Source organism: Lathyrus oleraceus, chromosome 6, assembly GCF_024323335.1.
Source record: "Lathyrus oleraceus cultivar Zhongwan6 chromosome 6, CAAS_Psat_ZW6_1.0, whole genome shotgun sequence".
Lineage (NCBI taxonomy): Eukaryota > Viridiplantae > Streptophyta > Magnoliopsida > Fabales > Fabaceae > Lathyrus > Lathyrus oleraceus.
This window is the reverse complement of record NC_066584.1, coordinates 511,489,147-511,494,108: the sequence shown is the minus strand read 5'-3', so window position 1 is coordinate 511,494,108 and position 4,962 is coordinate 511,489,147.

Below are 4,962 nucleotides of genomic sequence, written 5' to 3'. Positions count from 1 at the left end.
ATCAAGGATTTGAAGGTGGGAGATGGTTTGAAAGGCTTCATTCATGTCCATATAAGTCTCATTTGACATTTCAAAGATCAAGATTGAAGAATTTGAGGTCAGATGAAAAGTTTCCCAAGGTGACCTGTAATTGGAAACTGCCAAAAATAGAAAGTTTTTCCCCTCAAATTTACATCATCCTACAAGCTTCAAATGAAATTTTGTCCAACATGAAAGTTGAAGATATTGCTCTCACCTTTCCAAACAGTCAAAGAACACTCATTTCTCATTTGTGGTTGGCAAGATATGATCAAATCATTCTCAAGAAATTTTGAACTTCAAAGTGAGATAACTTCCAAACCATTTGGCCAAATTGAGTGAGGTTTTTTGCTACAAGTCACATTTGATATGCTCTATCCAAATTCTTCATCACATTTCACCAAAAATCATCCAATCAAAATGGCCTTTTTCAAGTGCATTGAATTAAAAAAGGGAGAGTTGAAAAATTGACTTTCAAATTAAGCCTTGCCTACACATTCTACCAATTGCAAATGATCAAAAACCATATTTGGGATGTGTTTAGGCCCATTTTCGTGCACTGTAGCATGCACCCCATGCATATTGAGTTGGTTTTAGCAATTTGTCATAATGCTCATTTTCACTAATTAACAAGGTTTGGCTTAAGGTTGATTAGTGGAATGCATTAACAGAAGAGTATATATAGATAATCAAAACAGAAAATACATTAGCACTCACTCAAACTCAGATCCAGATCTAGAAAAAGAAACTCTCTCATTTTCTTCATCTTGATTTTTCTGAAAAAATCTCCAAAGAACTCGTGCCTTGGTTCATTGATTCATCACTCACCATCATTTTTGGAGCCTTTGCAAACTGAATTTCCCAACTGTTCAAGCAAAACCAGCACTGTTGCGTCCAAATACCTCACATGGCAGCTGTTGATTTGGACATTACCAAGCAAGTTTGAGCCATGATTCTTCACTCATTCACTTTCTGGAGCTTGAAGGAACTTCTGTTTCAACTTATCACGGCTAGAAAACCACGGTTCCATCTCTGTTCTTCACATCAGGTAGAAGTTCGAACCATGCCTTTGTTAAAATCATGACATGCTTATTATAGATCTTTCCATGCTGGTTGTAATGAGCTTTGAATCGTGAAATATGGTTGAGTATTAAGGGAGATACACTGATTTAAAGTTTGGTTATCAAATGTTGTTTTGCTTATTTCTTCCATGCTAGCTCGAATTAGGGAAAACCAAGGTTGGATTGTTGATGTACATTGTGAGATGAGTTGAATGGTGTGTTCATTTCCAAAATCTGAGACAAAAGTTCATCACGATGATGAACATGATGACTGTTGCATAAACCCTAAATTTTTTAAACCCAGAACCTTGTTTGATCGGTTGAAATCCATTTTGCATGAGCTTTCGCGTTTCCGTCCCATGTGACCAATTGTGGCTTGACACGCCCTTAAGTGAAACGCGGCGTTTCACTTAAGGGACTCCCAAATTACAAAAATGTCATTATCAAATTTAATTCTTTTTTTTAATTCATTTTTGATTTCAATTTTATTTCATTTGGCATGGTGATCTTAGAAAATTCATAACTTTTCCAATACTTGTCCAAATAATATGGGATTTTTTGTGAAATTCTCCTCATGATCTCTAGTTTATTATGGTGATTTTTCCAGATTTTTTGCATGTGTGGATTTTTAATTGGGCTAGGGTTTGTTCATGTGTGTCCATTTTGTGTATGCCTTGCCATTTTGCTTGTGAAATGATGATACTTAATCCAATGCTTCTCAAATTTTTTGTGCATAAACTAGACATGTTCATGGTTATTTTTATATAGAGTTTATGATTTTATCATTGCTGGTTAATGAGATATGATTTTTTGAATAGAGGTGTGACAATTTGTGTCACACCATTCATGTCCAACTTTCTGATTTTTGTTACCATGCTTATTGAACTCAAAATAGTCTGGATTTTTGCATGAAGACACTTGTGAATGTTGAGAATGCTTGTGAATTTTACTGGAATTTTTGAATGCATTTTCTATTTGTTTGATAATTTCTCCCCTATTTGACCAAATGTGAACTTCTTGTGACACATGATTTCATTTGATTTGTGAAATTCTAATGCTTAATTGGATGGACTTGAGATTTGACATGTGAATTGTAGACATCTTAAAGTTTGTCATGGTTTTAGTCCCATTCATTTATCATGTGTTGTTTCTGTTTTATGATTAATTGAAGTTGGTGCATGTTTTGATGCTTTGTATGAGTTTGCTTGAACTTGCTTTGACTTTTTTATTTTCATTGACCTACTTCCCTTGATCCAAATGAGCTGAAATTTGATGTGCTTATCATGTTATGGATTATATTTGATCATGAATTTTCTTAGGATTTGTTTGAAATGTTTGTGATTGGATTTGAGTTGAATCATTCTGTTGACTTCTATGAGCTCCTATTTGCATGCTTTGTGCTGTTTTGATCATGAAATGATAATGATGAATGATATGAACATGGGACCAATTGGGTTTGATTTTTAATTGTTTGATCTTGATATTAGATAAGTTTCATGTTCTGTTTTGATGATTTGATCTCATTTTGACCCTAGTCTTGGACTAGTGGTTTGTGCTCTCACTTTTGAGTTGTGTTTCAGGTTAATAGCACAAATGCTTATGCTTGATGGTGTGCCTCATTTGGAGTTGCTTTCTTGATTGTTTATGACTAATCATTGGTTTGTTTTGTAGGTTTTAAAACTTGGTCTTGTGCCTTAAAGCTTGCACCTTTGTGCATTGACTTGTGTTTGACTGTGTATAATTAACTGTTAACCATTTGCTGTTTAATGTTGGTTTGTCTGAGTACTGATTGTATTTGATTGATTTCAGGTACATTAGTTGCTTTAGTTCTATTGAGAACTTTCTTTGCTTTGCTTAAGAGCATTTTCATTGAGGTATAACATCCTAACTCCATGTAGTCTGGAAGACCTGGCCTGTTACTTGGCCAGGCACCTGTCTGAAGTCCTCCTTAAGAGGCAATGTTTGTGTTTGTTTACATTTGTCCTTGTACATACTCAAAGACCTCCTAAGTGAAGAGGCATTGGCAGATACAAGGGATGTGCAATCCATCCCCTGCTATTCTGTGTGTCATCTGCTTTGCTCACACCACTGTGTTAATGCATTGCAGATATTAACCCAAGATCATTGTACATTGAGTCAGTGTCATATGTGTAGAAGGGTTCCCACTTTCTGAACCCACACATTCTTGTCTTAAGCTCTCCCAGGCCAGGGATAAGAGCTGTGAAGCCTCATCTTCACTCACCTTTCATCAGCTTCACCCTAACTCTCAATGTTAGGGTTAAGAGCTAATATTACCCTGTTACAGTGGTTTGTTCGTTGAGGTTGATATGACCCCTCGACTAAAACCTAACCTTGATTGAGCCCATTGATTGCATATAGTGTGTGCTATTTGTGCTTGTGTATTTGTTTTTTTTAGCTTGCTTCCTGTGCAAGTTAGGTTTGGTTTGGCTGGCTTCCTGTGCAAGTCATGTTTAGGATAGCTTGCTCCCTGTGCAAGTTAGCTAGAAACCTTAACTTAGGGATGATTTTGCATGATAACATCTAGGCTCGAGTCGTAGTCTCCCTAGTTGTGTCTCCCTCTCTTATCTGGTTAGGCTAGTCCTGTGTCCCTTCGTAGGGGAACTACGTCGCCCTGATCCTCATACCAGATGAGGTACGTAGGCAGGAGATGAGCTGATCTCTCCGGGCGCCCTTTTTGTTTTGTCTTGTGTGTGTTAGGAGATGGATGTAAGCCCAGCGATTGGCATTCCGTATCCTCTTGTTGTGTGCTTGGAGTCTGATGTAAGTCCAGCAATTGGCATTTGGTTTCCAGTGTGGGTGTGTTTGGTTCGGAGTCTGATGTAAGTCCAGCGATTGGCATTCGGTTTCCATGTTTGCCTGTTTTGTGTAGGAGTTTGACGTAAGCCCAGCGATTGGCAGTCGATTTCCTGTGTTGTTTTGTCTTGCGTGCGTTAGCCGAGCTATGAGTGCTCTGATTCTTCTTCTATCAGAGAAGATACGTATGCATAGGATGCGACATCCTAGCGAGCACGTTTCCCCCTAGTCCGAACTACGTCGACTCTGATGTCTATGCCTGATAGACTACGTAGGCCCAGGATGCGATATCCTGCCGAGTTAGTTTCTTTTGTCGTTTCTGTGTCTCTTTCTAGCCAGTGTGTGATGTTTGAGCAGTGTTTAGCAACCTTTATCCTTCCTTTTGTGCGTGGATCCCGTTGAGTACGACGGATGCGTAGGGGTGCTAATACCTTCCCTTCGCATAACCGACTCCCGATCCCATTCTCTTTGGTCGCGAGACCATGTCTTTCCCAGGTTTACTTCAAGCGTTTCCTTTCCCTCTTTTGGGATAAATAACGCACGGTGGAGGCTCTGTTGTTTTTGTTTTCCCGCCAATTTTTCACGTAATGCGACAGCTGGCGACTCTGCTGGGGAACTAGAGAAGTTGACCTGTGCTGGTCCGTCTTCCCTAAGCGAGTCTCTCCTAGCGCTCTCTGTCGCATCACGCGAAAAACCGGCGGGAAAACAAGAACAACAAAGCCGCCACTGTGCGTTATTTATCCCAACAGAGGGAAAGGAAACGCTCGAAGTAAACCTGGAAAAAGCATGGTCTCGCGACCAAAGAGAATGGGATCGGGAGTCGGTTATGCGAAGGGAAGGTATTAGCACCCCTACGCATCCGTCGTACTCGACGGGATCCACGCACAATAGAAAGGAAAATGGTTGCTAAACACTGCTCAAACACACACACAACTGGCTGAAAGAGACACAAGAAAACAAAAGAGACTGACTCGGTAGGATGTCGCATCCTGGGCCTACTTAGTCTATCAAGCATAGACATCAGAGTCGAAGTAGTTCGGACTGGGAAACGACACATGCTCGCTAAGGT